General features: G+C 36.7%; 1 protein-coding gene across 3 annotated transcripts in view; it reads left to right on the forward strand.

The window, feature by feature from the left end:
- Positions 1-20,194, forward strand: part of LOC106082944 (protein ECT2) — a 105,229-nt gene that overhangs the window by 53,647 nt on the left and 31,388 nt on the right. The window lies entirely within an intron of this gene.

A 20,194-nucleotide genomic window follows, 5' to 3' on the forward strand; every position in this document is an offset into this window, starting at 1 on the left:
ATTTTTACGGCAAAGAAAATCTTTTTGTCACCAAGTTTTTCTCATATTGTAACTGTGTAACGTTTCGCTTCAACATATCAAACGTTAGCCATAACCGTAGGATTATTAAACGTAACTAACTTTGTTTATTGTAAACCCTTTAGCAGCTTTGCCTACAGTAAAAGGACTTTTCTTTTGTTATAATACCAAAAACTCTTTAATTGCAAAAAAGATTCGATAGCCGCAAACAATTATTCGTGCATCTGATCTTTAATTTTCTCTTGTGTCTATACTACTAGGAGAGAGGATGAGTATAAGAGCGTATAGACCAGTGGTGGGCAAAAGTACTCACACTATTGCACATTACTGTGTATGTTCAGAAGAAAATAATCCCAAGCAGGTCAATGGGCTTCCAAACAATAATATATAGACACATTCTCACTTGAGCAAATAGCAGTCAGTATATTGAGCAGCTTTGTAAACTCTGAAAGTGACTATGTTTAGATTCGCCTAAGGTGCCAAAATACTGATATGTCCAATGACAAAATTCATCAGAGCAACATACAAATGGCTGCCAAGTACAAAAAAATACAACAATAATTTCTAAGGCACATACATTGTTTGGTAATATTTACGCAGTAAAGAAGTATCTATCCTAAAGTAGGCATTTTAATGTGCGAAAACAACAACACCCATAAGTAGTTTTTTTATTTATAGCATGAATACAGCAAATCATAATGCAAAACCATAACAGAGTTGTACAAAACTGAAAGGCCTATATTATAATTGTGTATCATAACATCGAAAATCCAAATAAACTCTGAAGGAGTTTAAATTACCAACTGAGATCTGCTTATAATTAGTAAAAACTTGCGATGAAATTAAGTTACAGCATTAATTTGAACTTGGCATCTTTTTATAAGCATGACGCGATATTAATTTAAATAAACAAAGAAAAACTAGTTGAAACCCCTAATAGCATGTTCAATATATCAAAGATATTGTCAGGGTACCACAAAAATTAATATTTGTCACATATTCTTGCAAGAATTTATTACAAAGTCCAACAATTTTCGCAAAATAAATTTACTTGGCGAAAATTTCCTTTATGTGAAACGAATTATTTTTTCCGTGTACTACTTCTAAATTTCACATGAACATTAAGGAATAAGGGATACTTTTCTCATATCAATGAGTGCAGTTCGATTAAAGTTTAAGCTCAATGAAAGCAGCCTTCTTTTTTATGCCGAGTCCGAACGGCGTGCCGCATAGCGACAATACTTGGTAGAGACAATCCAATGGTAGCCGGTTGTACGCACCGGATTGACCCGATGTAGTCCTTCATCGGCAAGGGCTGCCGCTTCAGTGTACAAGACACTGCTACAACAACAATAACAATAATAATGGTAGAGAAGTTTTGACATGGCAGGATAACTCACTAATGTAGCCAGCATTAGAAAGGGGATAACTACCGCTGAGAATTTGTTTATACCCACCATAGGATGAGGTTTTACTAATCTGGTCATGCCGTTTGTTATATTGAAATATCGATCTGCGACTCCATAAAGTAAGAAAGTTATCAAAATAAAAACACATCAAATTCGGATAAATGCATGAAATCTTTATTTGAATCGATAGTATGGTCCACAGAATTTAATGTTTGAAGTTTATTTCATACAAATGTTGACCGTGACTGCGCCTCAAACGGTCCATCCAAGTGGTTGAAGTTATCTTCCAATGCGTCAATTGAAGCGGGCTTGTTTGTAAATCTCCCGAACGTGAAATAAAATGTTCATCGAACTCATGGTCTCTCAATAAGACCATTGTTACGCGTACCATTCACAGTTACATTACGACTTCATCAGCATCATCTTTGAAGAAGTACGTTCCATTGATGCCACCAGCCCACAAACCGCACCAAACTGCGACTTCTTTAGATGCATTGGTATTTCTTGCAATGCTTCTGGTTGTTCTTCCCTCCAAAATCGACAATTTTGCTTATTTACATACCCATTGAGCCTAAAATGAGCTTCGTCGTTGAAGAAAAAAAAGCTCGTAATGAATTTTCTTTACAGAACATAATTCGCAAGCGTTGTTCGTTTGTAAGACGATTCATGGTTAAATTATAGACCAAACTGAAAACGTTTGACAATGAAACAAAACACCAAACGTGCGTGAGCTATTTAAACCAGTGTTGCCAAAAATATAATAGCTAAAAAATCACCCTTTATTTGAAAAAGGCATTTAAGAACGTGAGATAGCTCGCATATAAACCGATCTCCCGATTTGACTTCTAGAGCCTCTAGAGGGCGCAATTCTTATCTGATTTTGCTTGACGTGTTTCGTTACGACTTCCAATAACTGTGCTAAGTATGATTCAAATCGGTCCATAACCCGATAAAGCTGCCATATAAACCGATCTTGGGTCTTGACTTCTAGAGCTTCTAGAGGACGCAATTCTTATCCAATTTGGCCGAAATTTTGCATGAAGTTTTCTATTTTCACTTTCAACAACTATGTCAAGTATGTTCTAAATCAGTCAATATCCTGATATAGCCGCCATATAAACCGATCTCCCGATTAGATTTTCTATAGCCCCTAGAGGGCGCAATTCCTATCCGATTTGGCTGACGTGTGTCGTTATGACATCCAACAACTGTGCTAAGTATGGTACAAATCGGTCCATAATCTGATATAGCTGCCATATAAACCGATCTTGGATCTTGACTTCTGGAGCTTCTAGAGGGCGCAATTCTTATCCGATTTGTAGTGCCGGAAACGGATAGCATAGTTTAATGCATTAAAGTAAAACGATTATCTTGCCGAAGTCATGTTGTCTGAATAACCTCAGCTAACAAGTTGCTAGAAAATGGACCTATGTTTAACGTCCACGGAAAATATAAAATCTCCGATCAAAAAATCATGTGAAGAATGTTTTCCATGAAATGTTCTATTTTCACTTCCAACAACTGTGTCGGTTATGGTCTAAATCAGTCGATATCCTGATATAGCCGCCATGTAAACCGATCTCCCGATTAGAATTCTTGGGTTTCTAGAGGACGCATTTCTTATCCAATATGGTTGAAATTTTGCATATGCCGTTTTGGTATGACTTCCAACCACTGTTCCAAGTATGATCTAAATCGGTATATAACCCGATATAGCTGTCATATAAACCGATCTCTCAGTTTGACTTTTTGAGCCTCTGAAGAGCGCCATTATTATTCGATTTGCCTGTAATTTTGAAGGTGGTGTTTTTCTATGACTGCTGTTTTTCTATTTGGAAAAGTCATTCAAAGAACTTGATAAATGCGATCCATGGTGGAGTGTATATAAGATTCGGCCTGGCCGAACTTAGCACACTGTTACTTGTAAAAGGGTTACAATGCCTCGATCTGCCTGTATCGGCCTAGCTTTAAAGTAGGGAAACTTAAATTAAAATAAAATATTTGACCTTAACTATTGTTTTATCTTTTCTTCAAATAAATAACAGCTTTTTATTTGTTTTAAGTAATAGCTTTCGATGATTTTTCAACATTTTTTAAACGATTTGACTTACTGTCTATATTCTTTCCCACAACCTTAAATTGGACTTTTTGCAGCAATTTCTATATCAGAAAATTGCTTGTTCTATATCAGAATATGTTTGACGTTTTCGTAACAGAAATTGTTTTTGCAGTGTATATGCAATAAAAAATTGTTATAACTATAAATTCAGCTTTCATCTTTTATATGTCTGTCTGGCCGCTGTCCCTATTTTTTCGCACATGACTGTAATTGCATTGAAGACATTTTTGAAATAATTTTTTTTTTTTGTGTAAAAGTTGCTACAATTGAATAATGTGTATTTCCCATAATTTTATCGAAAGCAGAGGATAATATCAGGGAATTTCTTCCAGATTCTATAAAAATACCAAAATGGACTAAAATTGTACTAAGTCACCTGCTTCTCTATCAATTTTCATTACAATTTCATATGTACCTGCAAATAATGAATTTGTATTACAAAATTCATAAATTTTTGTGGCGCTATGTGACGCTTTGAATTGAGGTATTCTATCATCTTATTATGATACCAAAATGATGATTGGCATAAATCAGCATCACCTCCATCTATCCACTGGCTGGCACGAATTCGTGTAAATTATAAGAATTATCTGTCGTTGCCGCGGTCATCTAGACCATTCCTCAGAAATGTTTTATGACAAAAGTAATCTTGGGAAATCAGTAGCGACATTACAATGGATGGTTGAATGAATGGATGGATGGACGAATGGATGTATCGTTTTCTTCACTATTTTTATTTGCTGGTTCTCAGCACTTAAAAGTGTTTGTGTCTCTTCATGGCTTTTTGTCACATCGCGTCTTTATTATTTATTTGTATATCAATGTATGTTTGTAATTTGTAAATTTTCTTCGTATAAAATCGTATTTTACAAAATTTAGAAATTTTATTTCGTAGAATAATAGACTATTCTCATTATTGGCGCCAGTTTGTTGTTGCTGTTGTGTTTTTTTTTTCTTACGGTGCGATTCAAATTGTATGGCAAAAAATCACCATCAACACAATGACATGGTAGAAAAGTAAAAGTGTTGATAAATTGGTGTGATATTGTTTGAATATGGGGATTTTGATTACTTGGTGGAATGTTTTAGGCTAATCTTTTGAGCGTTAAATGTTCAAGAGCTTTAGCACAGTGGGCAAACAACGGCAGAAAAATAGGATACTTTTCAAAAGTACATGCTACAAGTTAAAGTCCATACACAAAATCGTTCAATGTGTTTGGGATTCATATGAGCTTTTCTTAAGGGTAGCCTAGATTTTTCATTCCAGAATTGATTGACCTTTTAAACAAATTGCTGCGCAAACAGACAAGAATTTCGCGCGACAGAGTACTTAGAAGCGAAGTAATTTCTGCACGAACAGCGTCTTCGTTCCAAGTGTTCTTCCACGGCCGCACGTCCTTTACGCAATCTTTTGAACCTTGCTAACCGTGCGGGTGTTTTCCCGGCGTTTTCGAAGATTGTGAACGTGCAGCCTATTCCCCAGAAGGTTGAGGACCCTGCAAATTACCGACTAACGAGCATAACGCTACTCCGCACTTTCCAAGATTATGGAGAGGATGGTTAATTAGTATCTTGTGAGATACTTAAGAGTCCAATGGTCTTCTTAACGACCACAGATGGGTTCCGCAGAAATTGCTCAACGGGTGACCTGATGGCATTCCAGTCTGAACGATGGAGTCGCTTTATTCACCAGTTCGTTGAGAGTAAGCTCTTGGCTCTATATATCTCCAAGGCATTTCGTAGGATATGGCACGGTGCATTCCTTTCAAAGCTTGTACATTTTGGTATCGGTAATAAGTTCGCTCGCTTTGTTATCCGATTTTGCTGGAATTTGGGACAGTGAGTTATGTTAGGCCACTCGACATCCTTCTTCAATTTGGCCCAGATAAGTCCAGATTTGGATATAGCTGCCATATAGACCGCTGCCTCGATTAATGGTCTTGGGCCAATAAAAGGTGTATTAATTGTCCGATTTCGCCTAAATTTGGGACAGTGAGTTGTGTAAGGCCCTTCGACATGATCCTTTAATTTGGCCCAGATCGGTCCAGATCTGCATATAGCTGCCATATAGACCGATCTCTTGATTTTAGTTCTTGGCCCCATAAAAGGCGCATTTATTATCCGATTTCGCTGAAATTTGGGACAGTGAGTTGTGTTAAGCCCTTCTAAACCGTTTATTAATTTGCTGGAATTTGGGACAGTGAGTTATGTTAGGCCACTTGACATCCTTCTTCAATTTGACCCAGATAGGTCCAGATTTGGATTTAGCTGCTATATAGACCGATCTCTCGATTAACGGTCTTGGGCCAACAAAAGGTGCATTAATTGTCCGATTTCGCCTAAATTTATGACAGTGAGTTGTGTAAGGCCCTTCGACATGATCCTTTAATTTGGCCCAGATCGGTCCAGATTTGGATATAGCTGCCATATAGCATGTCCGCCTACGACGCTGAACGCCTAGGTTCGAATCCTGGCGAGACCATCAAAAAAAAATTTTTGAACGGTGGTTTTCCCCTCCTAATGCTGGCATCATTTGTGAGGTACTATGCCATGCAAAACTTCTCTCCAAAGAGGTGTCGTTACGCCGTTCGGACTCGGCTAAAAAAGGACGCCCCTTATCATTGAGCTTAAAACTTGAATTGGACTGCACTCATTGATATGTGAGAAGTTTGCACCTTTCGTTAGCGGAATGTTCATGGGCGAAATTTGGCTTTTTTACAACATAGACCGATCTCTCGATTTAAGGTCTTGGCCCCATAAGAGGCGCATTTATTATCTGATTTCGCTTAACTTGGACACAGAAACTGATGTTAGGCTTTTCGACATCCATGTCCTACACATAACCAAATTTGTTATTCAAAACAGCAAAAATTTTTGCTAAAACAGCAGTTTTTGTCTGCTGGAAATAGTAAAGCAGGCAATACTGCTGGTTCACCCATATGCACCCATAATTTATAAATTTTTCACCAAATTATGACGAAAGGTCACCACCCGAGGTGGTGGGTGTCCGAAGTTCGGCCCGGCCGAACTTAATGGCTTTTTACTTGTTCTTATTTTCATTGACGATATATTGGGTTTCCGATATCCGAATTCGATATACTCGTTCGCGGACGACAGCAACCTCTGTCATTCATTTTCATGCGACCATAGAGAGACTGAAGAGAGAAAGCGGATTATGGACGTGGCACTCTCGCGGGATTCGCTGGCCATTTCATAGTGGATTTGAGTGCACCTAAGAAGCAGTACTGTTTGTTGTCTCACAAACGGTTCACTGACAGTTTGCAATCGTCAATATCTATCAACGGTTGTTGTTGTTGTAGCAGTGTAATGCACACTGAGGGGGCAGCCCTTGCCGAAAAAAGACTCCATTAGGTCAATCCGGTACATACAACCGGCTGCCATGCCTCGTCGTAGATATCGTGCAGTCAGATGCTCTTAATGTTCTAGGCATGAAGATACAATGTGATGTCCGTTGGTCAAGACATGTATTCGAAGTGTCAAAGAAAGCATTCAAGCGCTTGGGCTTTCTTAAACGGTGTAAGAAATATTTCACTCCCTCATACGTAGTATCTTTACTACGTACATCAGGCCGAAAATGGAATATAACTCGCATACATATATGTAGACTGGAGCTTCGAAATCAACCCTGTGGCTGCTTGACCGTGTCGAGAGACGGTTGTTGAAGTTGATTTGAGATGATAGGGTATCCTACTCCATTTTTTCCCTTGAACATCGTCGAAATGTGGGTTGTGTGGCGCTGTTCTATCGAATCTTCCACAGTGTGTGTTCTTCGGAAATGAGTTTTCTGATTCCTGACTTGAGGTTGTTTCTCAGAAATTCAAGAATTTCTAGAAGCTCATACCGGCTTGGTATCGATTGGCCAGTTAATCGCACGGTTCGATGCGACTTGATTGCGTCAGAAGGACTTTTTTCGCAAGGATGATTCGAATGTGGAATTGACATCGGGCAGATGTTTATCCCGCATCTACGACATTCAGAAATTCAAAACAAATGTTTTGAAAAACGGCAATACTGGTCGTAAGTAGTGTTTAACTTACGACCAGTATTGCCGTTTTTGGTAGGTTCCTACCAAATTAGGTAGGTTTTTATTCTCTTGGTAGTTTGGTAAGCTGATCTCTATGTTTGGTAGGTTTTTTCAATATAAAGTTAATTACCGAAAAAACAGCCGTGGATAACTCAAAATTATTTCAATTCTTGTCGTTTCTGTGTCTTCGTTAAGAGTGAACCATTAATGTCGAGGGGTAAAATACTGTTACTATTGAAAATTTCAGGAAAAACTCGTAAGTTCTGATATTTACTGTAACTGGTACTAGTGTTAAAGTATATCTTCGAAATTTTTTAAATTATGGGCAAGAAATGCGGCTTTTGTGCGTTAAATGACTTCAATCCGAAAAAGGGGCGATATGGCAGCTGCATACAAATATGGTCAGATCTTGTCCAGATGTTGAGGAGTCCTTGTCCTGTTGTTCACAAGGCGAATTTTAAACAGGTGGTCTCACGTAAACATCTGGAAACAGCCAGTCAGTATAACGTTATTAAGATCGAAGAGGGTGAGAAAGAGAAGAGTTGACTTTAGCGCATTTTGCGGGATCACAAATAACAAAAGTTAAAGACACAACATGTTTGAATTGCTTACGATTTTTCGTTTTTTTTTATTTCAACATTCGGTTGCAAAGAATCAAAGCAAAATGCGACTAAATGTTCGAAAAAATCGACGATATGATTTGTGATTGTTATACAAATGAGATCACCTTTTGGGTTGTTCATTGAAATCGGGGGAAAAACACTTAGACTTGTATGAACTCAAGATTGCTAATCGAGAGATCGATATAAAGAGATAGCTCTCTGTCATCAAAATAAAGGTCATCTTTGAACTCTAGGCTGTAGAGTGATTTCAACAAACAGATGGACGAACATGTCGAGATCGTCTATGAATATAACGACCATCTATTGGGTTGCCCAAAAAGTAATTGCGGATTTTTCATATAGCCGGCGTTGACAAATTTTTTCATAGCTTGTGACTCTGCAATTGCATTCTTTCTTCTGTCAGTTATCAGCTGTTACTTTTAGCTTGCTTTAGAAAAAAGTTTAAAAAAACGTATATTTGATTTGATTAAAAAGTAAGTTTTATTAAAAATGCATTTACTTTCTTTTAAAAAATCCGCAATTACTTTTTGGGCAACCCAATAGTATGTATACTTTGTAGGGTTGAAAATGTATAATTTGATGTATGAAAGATGGAATAACAAAATGACCAACTCTTCGGTAGTGGGAATAAAAACATACCGCTTTTTTGGCTTGTAGAAAATTTGGCAGGTTTTGGTGGGATTTGGTAGGAGTTTTTTAAATTCTGTGAGTGACAACACTGCTTACGATCCTTAACTATTCTCTCAAATTTCAAGTCGATCTCTCTATTCATTTGACCGACTTGATATTTTCGACAGTCGTATTAGTAGATTACTATACAGCCGAATGGTTATACTCATTCTATATACTTGAACTCACCTATAAACCAGTAAGGAACGGCAAAAGTCGGGCAGAGCCGACTATATAATACCCTACACCACCGAGTCTACGTAATACTTTAAATAAATATATAGCACTTATATCCAAATCTAGTCAGACTTAAATTTTGAAATAGATCCTTCTACGATTTTCTTACGATGGTACAAAAATTTTGGCTTCTACATCCTTAAAAGTCGAAACGCATAAAGTATATATATATGGGAGTTTTATCTAAATCTGATACGATTTTGATAAAATTGCACACGTATAGGGATGTCAATTAAAACATCGCATGTGATTGTAGAGATCGGACCAAAATTACAGCCTTAAAAGTTGAAACGCATAAAAGAATTTTACCAAATCTGGTTCGATTTTGATGAAATGTTTTGGATGTAGTGCGACATCAAATAAAACATCTCCTGCAAAATTTTGCACATCTCCTTTAAAGGGCACATCAGATGAAAAAATATAGATATGAGAGCTATATATAAATCTGATCCGATTTTGATGAAATTTTGCACACATACTAGGACGTGAAAAAAGCACTTCATGCCAAATTTGGTAAAGATCGGATCAAAATTGTGGCTTCTACAGCCTTAAAAGACCATATCGGATGAAAAATATATATGGGAGCTATATATAAATCTGATCCGATTCTGATGAGATTTTCCTCACATATTGAGACTTCACAAAAAGCACTTCGTGCCGAATTTGGTAAAGACCGCACCAAAATTGTGCCTTCGACAGCCTTTATAGGTCAAATCGGATGAAAGTTATATATGGGAGGTATATATTAATTTGAACCGATTTAGATAAAATTAATAATATTAAAATTAAACTAATATAATAAAATGCACACGTATTAAGACGTCACACGAAATATCTCATGTTGAAATTGGTAAAGATCGGACCAAAATTGTGGCTCCTTCAGCTTGAAAAGAGGAAAATCGGATGAAAGATATATATGGGAGCTATATCTAAATCTGTACCGATTTTAATTAAATTTTGCACACATATTGGGACATCAAAAAAAAAAAAAAAAACACTTCGTGCCAATCTTTGTATGGATCGGATCAAAATTGTGGCTTCTACAGCTTTCTAAGGGCAACATATATGTGGGAGCTATATCTAAATCTGGACCGATTTTTTTTCAAATTCAATAGCGTCCGTCTTATGTAAAAATCGGTTAACAAATGCGACCTGTACCTTGATTACAAGAATACATGGACAGACGGACATAGCTAAATCGAATCAGAAAGTGATTCTAAGCTGATCCGTATACTTATCGATGGGCCTAGCTCTTCTCCTTATTAGCGTTGCAAACAAATGCAAAAATCTATAAAACCCTGTACCACAGTGGTGGTGTAGGGTATAAAAAAAAGGTACCTTATCATTGATATAGGTGAAGTCTCCGTGCTGTACCTTGATTGCTGTACCTTGCTCATGGGTAAAAAAAATAACTCAAAAAAAAATTTTTTTCCCAACATATTCCACTGTGGTTTCCTTCAACTCATGTATGTGTATATAATAGGTAGGCTTCTGTACAATTTGTGTTCACACGCAGTATTATTAATGAAATTTATGACATATTTAAGAAGACATTTTTTTATAGAAAATTGCTGGCCATGCACAAGAATTATAAGCAAACGGGTGATAAACGATTTGAAAATGAAATGAACGGCCAACGGAGGACGTACGTACATAAACTTAGCATTTTGGCAGCGTCATTTTTTGGTGTTATCATCAAACATAGTCAAAATTTTCTTGGAAGGCAGTTGTGATTTTTGTAAAAAAAAATACAAAATATTTTCTTCGCCTGCTTTTGTGTAATAGTTCTATGTTTATGTTTGTTTTTGTTTTATTATACCCTCTCAATGATTGTGATGTTGTGTTGTGTGATGATTGTTCCATAGGGGGTTTTCGTTACATATTTTATATTTAACGCACCATAAATTTTGCGCTGCGGTTTATGGAAACGACCCTCAACAAGTTTATTAACCGCGTTCAACCTGAAACGACCGCAGGTCAAAGACTGTGTTACATAAGGGTAGAACAAAACGAAAAAGAAGCACAATATGCCTTAGTAAGAGCCACGAACTACAACATTGTCGCCCCATGCCTCATTCTTTTTGAGGTGAGGTGCGGAATGATCGCATTGCCTTCAGTTGTATTCTGCTATTCTTGTTTTGTAATATGCCCTAGCATCTCGTGATTGTTTGTTAGCGTTGTTTTTGCTATAGACACAACTGACGTTGCTGTTTTTTATTATATCGTAATATTTTCTCAGTTGTTGGAACAGACAACGACGCAGAATTTTATGGAAGAATTTCCCAAGTTATTTTCTCCTTATCACATTCTTAATTTAAAGGTCACAAGTGTTACATATATTTTATAAATAAATAATAATAAAATTCATATATCGTTTACTGATGTTTCTCGTTTTTTGAGTTGCAGTATTGTTTATACGCGCGCTGCCTAACAGCCATGCTGCGTTTAATGAGAATTCAGTTTTTGAAGTATATACACACAAAAAAAAAAAAACGTTTAAGAGATCCACGCCTATTTGTTGTAATGATCCACTTTTTGTTTGTTTGTATCGTTATATTGTTTATTTTAGAAATTTAATGATATGCTTTTAAAAATTAATTTATTTGCATGTTGTTTTCTTTATAAATAAAAAGCTTTTGTATAACCTTCATCAAATTTGAGTGAGTAAATCCATATCAATTCTGTAAGGTAAACAAGTAATAATAATGCATTAAACTGATTGGGTTGATAGAAACCAATAAAAGATCGGAGAGTTGAAATAGTATCACGGGTATTTCTTAATTAATTATTTTGAACTTAAAACAAGTAAAAGCGTACTAAGTTCGGCCGGGCCGAATCTTGGGAACCCATCAACATGGATTCTGCTAAAATATGGGCACTATATCTAGTTATAGACCGAATTGGACCGTACTTGGCGCAGTTGTTGAGAGTCATAATAGAACACTATATGCAAAATTTCAACCTAATCGTATAAAAATCGCGGCTTGCAGGGGCTCAAGAAGTCAAATCGGGAGATTGGTTTATATGGAAGCTATATTAGGTTATAGACCGATTTGAACCGTACTTGGCACTGTTGTTGGGAGTCATAATAGAACACCATGTGCAAAATTTCAGCCAAATCGGATGAAAAATTGAGGTTTCCAGTGGCTCAAGAAATCAAATCGGGAGATCGGTTTATATGGGAGCTGTATCAGGTTCTTGACCGATTTGAACGGTACTTGGCACAGTTGTTGGAAGTCAAAATGGAACACTATGTGCAAAATTTCAGCCAAATCGGAGAAAAATTGTGTCTTCCACTGGCTCGAGAAATCAAATCGGAAGATCGGTTTAAATGGGAGCTATACCATGTTCTTGACCGATTTGAACCGTACTTGACACAGTTGTTGGAAGTCATAAAAGAACACTATGTGCAAAATTTCAACCAAATCGGACAAAAATTGCGGCTTCAATTCAAATTGACTTCAGGGGCTCAAGAAGTCAAATCGGTAGATCGGTATATATGGGAGCTACATCAGGTTCTTGACCGATTTGGACCGTACTTGGCACAGTTGTTGGAAGTGAAAACAGAACACTGTGTGCAAAATCGGACAAAAATTGTGGCTTCCAGGGGCTCAAGAAGTCAAATCGAGGGATCGGTTTATATGGGAGCTATATCTGGTCATAGACCGATTCGGACCCTATTTGACACAGTTGCTGGAAGTTAAAACAGAACACTATGTTCCAAATTTCAATTTCAACGGGCAGACGGACATGGCTTGTTCGAATCAGAATTTCGAGACGGTTAAGAATATATATCCTTTTGGGGTCCTAGATCAATATTTCGACGTGTTACAAACGAAATGACTATATTAGTATACCCCCATCCTATAGTGGTGGGTATAATTATGCCATTAATATATTAATTGTTATGCCATTAATCATTAATAAGAATTATGTGTCGAATTTTAAAAGGGTAGTCGAAAGACTTTTTTCCGTTACCAACACGCAGGGGATGTCCCCTATATGCAGTGCGTTGCGTTGGCGATTAGGAAAGTTAAGGGTTGGAGGGGGAAAGAGGGAGTAGCGTTTATTGATATTCGTCTTAAACTTCTGAACGTCAATGTCGGAGGGAAAGACATTTGGGCGACAAATGAATTTTCTCGGTAATGCATGGTTCGGTTGACTGGCCAATCAATTACAAACGGGTGTGAGTTCCCGGCAAGTCTTGTATTCCTGGTGAACATCCTAACGTCAGGGATAAGAAGACGAATATCCCTGGAACACACGCCATGAAAATAACGATAGAGCAATACAACAAAATTTTGAGCGGTTAAACTTATTCAAAAACGGACCACCATCGCTCTCCGTTGAACCCGGCCAAGGAGCTTCAAAGATGATTTTGGAGCTCCTGCCCATATATGAGAGTTATTTTCAATCCTTGGTTTATGGTCGGAGTTTTATCTTCTATTGACTATATAAAAAATCCGCAATTACTTTTTGGGCAACCCAATATATATAGAAAGTCCTTTTCTAAATTTTGAGCGGCTAAACTTTTTCAAGAACGGACAGTCATAAAGTCTTGTTAGTTCTCAAAAAGGTTCCGATTCCATTAAACTATGGAAAAAACTTTCTGCCTAGACCACTAAAATCTTTTTTCTTTCCGTCACTGGATTCGTTAGCAAATTCAATGAAAACAGCTGCTTTTCATCTATGAAATCAGCTGTTTTCAATGAAAAGTTTGTGGTGATGGGTATCTTAAGTTTGGCATGGCCGAAATTAATACGTTTTTACATACCACTTTTTGAATTTGTATACCTACCACCGAAGGATAGGGGTATATTAATTTTGTCATTCATTTGCAACACATCGAAATATCCATTTCCGATCCTATAAAGTATATATATTCTTGATCAGCGTAAAAATCTAAGACGATCTAGCCATGTCCGTCCGTCTGTCTGTTGAAATAACGCTACAGTCTTTAAAAAATAGAGATATTAAGCTGAAACTTTGCACAGATGTTTTTTTTGTCCATAAGCAAGTTAAGTTCGAAGAAGGCCTATATCGGACTATATCTTGATATAGCCCCCATATAGACCGATCCCCCGATTTAGGGTCTTAGGCCCATAAAAGCCACATTTATTATCTGATTTTGCTGAATTTTGGGACAGTGAGTTGTGTTAGGCCCTGCGACATTCTTCTTTAATTTGGCCTAGATCGGTTCAGATTTAAATATAGCTGCCATATAGACCGATATCTCGATTTAAGGTATTGGGCCCATAAAAGCCACATTTATTATCCCATTTTGCTGAAATTTGGGACAGTGAGTTGTGTTAGGCTCCTCGACATTCTTTTTTAATTTGGCTTAGATCGGTTCAGATTTGAATATAGCTGCCATATAGTCCGATCCACCGATTTATGGTCTTAGGCCCATAAAAGCCACATTTAATTTCCCATTTTGCTGAAATTTGGGACAGTGAGTTGTGTTGGGCCCATCGAAATTTTTTTCAATTTGGCTTAGATCGGTTCAGATTTGGATATAGCTGCCATATAGACCGATCTCTCGATTTAAGGTTTTGGGGCCATAAAAGGCGCATTTGTTGTCCGATTTCGCCGAAATTTGGGACAATGAGTTGCGTTGGGCCCTTCGACATTTTTTTTTTCAATTTGGCTCAGATCGGTCCAGATTTGGATATAGCTGTCATATAGACTGACCTATCGATTTAAGGCTTTTACAATAAAAGGCGCATTTATTGTCCGATTTCGCTAAAATTTTGGGACAGTGAGTTCTGTTAGACCCTTCGATATCCTTCTTTAATATGGCCAGATCTGTTCATATTTGAATATAGCTGCCATATAGTCCGATCTCTTGATTTAAGGTTTTAGGACCATAAAAGGCGCATTTATTGTTCGATGTCGCCGAAATTTGGGACAGTGAGTTATGTTGGGCCCCTCGACATTCTTTTTTAATTTGGCTCAGATCGGTCCAGATTTGGGTATAACTGCCATATAGACCGACCTCTCGGTTTAAGGTTTTGAGGCCATAAAAGGCGCATTTATTGTCCGATTTTGGCGAAATTTGGGACAGTAAGTTGTGTTAAGCTCTGCGATATTGTTCTGTAACTTGGCCCAAATCGGTCCAGATTTGGATATAGCTGCCATATTTGACCGATATCTCGACTTAAAGTCTTGGCCCCATAAAAGGCGCATTTATAATCCGATTTCACTATAATTTTGACACAGTGACTTATGTTAGGCTTTTCGCCATCCGTGTCGTATATGTTTCAGATTGGTTTATTTTTTGATATAGCTACTAAAAAGATCTCTATTTTGTTATACACAATTGAACAATGACTTGTACTTATTAGTATTTGGTCCAAATCGGTAAGGTATGAATTTTTGTCACCGGATTTTGACGAAAGGTGGTTTACATATTTACCCGAGGTGGTGGGTATACAAAGTTTGGCTCGGCCAAACTTAACGTCTTTTTACTTGTTTAAATTTTTAAGGACATTGTATTTGAAGATCCAAATTTCGTACGCAAAATGTTCTATAATTTTAAAAAATTTCCACTATTGTGAAAATTATTATTTCATATTTTTTTTTCGCAATAAGTAAACAGAAAACTACCCAATTGGATTAAGTCAAAAAAAAAAATTTAATGAGGCGTTAAATAGGTATCTCGTGTGTGCTTCCATTGATGTTCCGTTTATCGAAAAAACATAAAAATTTAACAGATCCATTCGTAATGGGAAGATTAATGGAAAAATATTTCATAAACATAGCAATGGTATAAAAACAAACATTGATTTCCTTGTAATCAATATTGATAAACTGTATGCAAATGTCGAATTTAACACTGTATATACATATAGACCACCTGTTTTTAAAGAAAACATTTGAATATATAACAAAAAAATCATACATGTTAAATTCTTCGTTTCACGAATCTATAGATTAAAAATCAATAGAAATTAATTGTAAAAAAATTGGTTTCTGTTAAAGTTTTCATTGAATTTTTTTAAGATTGTTTTTAATATGAAAAAATGTTTGATAATATATACATACACAGTGTCACACATAAGTATTGGCAAAACCATCAATTTTAAACTTGACCGCTATTTTTTAGCCCCGTCTCCCTCCCAGTCTACTCAAAAAAAAAAATATTTTTCCGAAAGATCCCATGTTGTTACTTAACTAATGCAGTAATTTTTATTCCAAATTTTTTCCCCCATAGGATGAGGGTATACTTATTTCGTCATTCTGTAACACTCCGAAATATGCGTCTGAGACCCCATAATTCTTGATCGTCATGTCATTTTAAGTCGATCTAGCCATGTCTGTCCGTCTGTCTGCCGAAAGCACGCTAACTTTCGAAGGAGTAAAGCTAGCCGCTTGAAATTTTGCACGAATACTTTTTATTAGTGTAGGTCAGTTGGGATTGTAAATGGGCACGTGGTGTTTTGTTATCACTTCCAACAACTATGGTTCAAATCGGTTAAGTATGGTTCAAATCGGTTCTTAATCTGGTATAGCTGTCATATAAACCGATCTTGGATCTTGACTTCTTGAGCCAATAGAGCGCGCAATTCTCATCCGATTGGGCTAAATATGGCGCAAATCGGTACATAACCTAATAAAGCTGCCATATAAACCGATCTGGGATCTTGACTTCTTGAGCCTTTAGAGGGCTCAATTCTCATCCGATTTGGCAGACATTTTGTACAACGACTTCTCGCATGACCTTCAACATACGTGTCTAATATGGTCTCAATCGATCAATAGCTTGATACAGCTCCCATATAAACCTATTTCCCGATTTTGCTTCTTGAGCCCCTACAAAGCCCCTATTACACAATGACTTCTACAATATTCATCATTCAATTATGGTCCGAATCGGACTATAACTTTATATAGCTCTAATAGCATAACAGTTCTTATTCAATATTCTTTGTTTGCCTAAAAAGAGATACCGCGCATAGAACTCGACAAATGCGATCCATGGTGGTGTAGGGTATATAAGATTCGACCCGGCCGAATTTAACACGCTCTTTCTTGTGTTTTTTAACTTTTTTATATTTTATTTAGCAAAAAATAACGTGATTTCATTGCACAAAGGTATTGGCACACTTACATGTTCTGCTATATTTTTTCCTCATTCTTGTCAGTTGGCAACCCTTTTTGCAAAAATATTGATTCCTAAAATTGTCTACCGTGTTGCTTTATTCGTTGCAATTGGTTCCGAAAATTATCTACCGTGTTGTTTTACCGTTAATTTAAGTTTTTTGTTAAAAGAATAAAATTAAATGCAGAAAATACAAACAATGGCCCCAAAGCAAAAAGAAACGAATGTATCTGAGCGAAAAATTATAATGCACCTTCACAGTCAGGGAAAATCGTTTGCTGAGATCGGCCAAATGATGGACAGAAGCCGTTTCACAATTCGATTACATTGTCAGCAGGTTTAAAGGAGAATCAAATTAACGAAACGCAAAACGCTCTGGGCGTCCCCGAGTTTTAAGTGACCGGGAGAGTCAAAAGATAGTGCGAGAAGTCCAAAAAGACTCCTAAAAAAAACATCAACACAATTAACAGCTGAAGTTCAAGAGGAGACTGGAAAGAAAATTCATCCCATGACGGTCAGAAGAGTGCTCCATGAGGCCGATTACAGTGCCCGAGTTACGTAAGCCGCTTATTTCGTTAAAGAATTTTGGGACAGTGATCAACATAACAGCATTTAAAGAACCAGAAGAAGCGCCTAGCCTACGCAAGAAAATATGTGAGCCCACCGAACAACTTCTGGGACTAAGTGCTATTCTCGGATGAGAGTAAGTACAACATTTTCCGTTCTGATGGCCGCTCTACTGTATGGAGAAAGCCCAATACGGCATACATATGAAAAAAAGCATCTACAGTCAAACACGGTGGAGAAGGAGTTATGGTATGTCGTCTGTCGTCTTGGTCGGTGAGCTGGTCGTCAGAGATAGCATTATGGATAAAACAGTATATTTAAATATTTTAAAGTAAAATGTAAAAAAAAGCGCGGACAAACGGAATCTACCGAGGTCATATACAATTCAACAGGACAATGATCCCAAACATTCTGCTCATGATGTGCGTAACATCCTACGCAATCTCCAGACCCATCGAAAAAATGTTCAGCGTTGGTTTTCCCCTCCTAATGCTGGCAACATTTGTGAGGTACTATGCCATGTAAAACTTCTCTCCAAAGAGGTGTCGCACAGCGGCACGCCGTTTGGAATCGGCTATAAAAGGGAGGCCCCTTATCATTGAGCTTCAACTTGAATCGGACTGCACTCTTTGATATGTGAGAAGTTTGCCCCTGTTCCTTAGTGGAATGTTCATGGACAAAATTTGCATTTGCATTTTTCAATACTTATGTGTGTCACTGTACATATTTTTGAAGAAAAACTTCTTATATTCAATATGTGCTTATTTTCAATTTCTCCGAATAATAATATCAAAACAATTTTCTTTTGATGATTGGGCTCCTCTGTGATGGTTGATGACTGTAGGGAAGGTGTTAATTGAAATCTGTCAAGTGTTGTAATTTAATGTTTACATGCCTTTTTGAAGTAGAGTAATTTGTGGGAGTTGTTATACAGCGGTCAAAAAAAGTATTCATCATTCAATGTTTTTTTTTTTAATAAGTCTACAAAAGACAATTGGAATAAAAACATATTAAACTAATGATGCAGTAGTGCTTGTGTGATATATATGTACACAATTTCATTGTTTTTAAAGAAAAAAAATAGTATTTATTGGAACAAAAAGGGCCATTTTACAGCTGAACACAAAAAATTAAACAAAAAAAGTATTCATCATTGCAAAAAAACAAAAAAATAAATAACATAATTTAAAAAAATTAATACTTTGTTATTCGACCACCGCGTCTTATAACTTCTTTTAAACGGTTTGACATCGATTGGACTAATTTAGCGGTTATATTTTGGTCTATATTAGTCCATTCCTCCATTATCACCTGTTGCATTTGACTCTTGCTCGAAAAATTGCGCGTTCTCAATTTGCGTTCGAGATGTTCCCAAAGATGTTCAATTGGGTTCAAGTCGGGACTTTGAGGAGGAGTTTTAATGACTTTGGGGCAGTTATACAGCATCCACATCTTGGTATTTAAAGCAGAATGTTTGGGGTCATTATCTTGATAATATTGAAAGTTATTACCAAGCCCAAGTTTTACAGCACTATCTTTTAAATTCCTCTTTAAAATGTCAATGTAATACTTATGATCCATTACTCCATTAATAATTTCAAGATTTCCCGCTCCTGAAGCCGCCATACACCCCCAAACCATTAAACCACCTCCACCATGTTTTACAGTAGCAACTGTGTTTCGTTCTTCAAGCTCTGTATTTGGTTTTCTGTACACTATGACCTTTCCATCGCACCCAAAAAGATTAAACTTGCTCTCGTCTGCAAAAATGACTGTTTTCCAAAATGATTCGGGCTGTTTTACATACATTTTTGCGAAGTTTAGCCTTTTCACTTGGTTTATTTTATTTATAAAGGGCTTCTTACGTGCAGTTCTTCCTCTGTAACTATGCCTTTTGAGTGTATTTCGAATTGTTTGTGTAGTAACTTCCTTCCCTAAATATTCCATAGTGTTTTTACGAAGAATGGTCGCATTTGCCTTCGGAGTTTTCTGAACTTGCCGCACTAGCCAACGCACATCTCCAACTGAAAGTGCTTTTGGTCGACCAGATCTTGGTTTATTGTCAACAGTTTTCGTTTCTGTCCACTTTCTGATGATGGATTGTATAGTAGATCGTGGTCTATTTAATATTTCACTGATAGTTTTTTGAGTTAAACCATTCCTGTGGTGTTTTATTATCAAAACTTTTACCTCATCAGAAACCTCGTTTTGCTTACGACCCATTTTGACAAAAACTATATTTTCAATGAAATTAAATATTTGCTGTCAAGGGCAAAGCCTCCTTTACTAAATAAAACAGAAAAGGGGGATTCCCAAATAATATTTGAATTTGACTTTGATGATAGCACATCAATGATGAATACTTTTTTTGTTCTGTTTTTGGTGTTATTATATAAAATTGCATTT

The sequence above is a fragment of the Stomoxys calcitrans genome, chromosome 1 (genome assembly GCF_963082655.1).
Source record: "Stomoxys calcitrans chromosome 1, idStoCalc2.1, whole genome shotgun sequence".
Taxonomy (NCBI): domain Eukaryota; kingdom Metazoa; phylum Arthropoda; class Insecta; order Diptera; family Muscidae; genus Stomoxys; species Stomoxys calcitrans.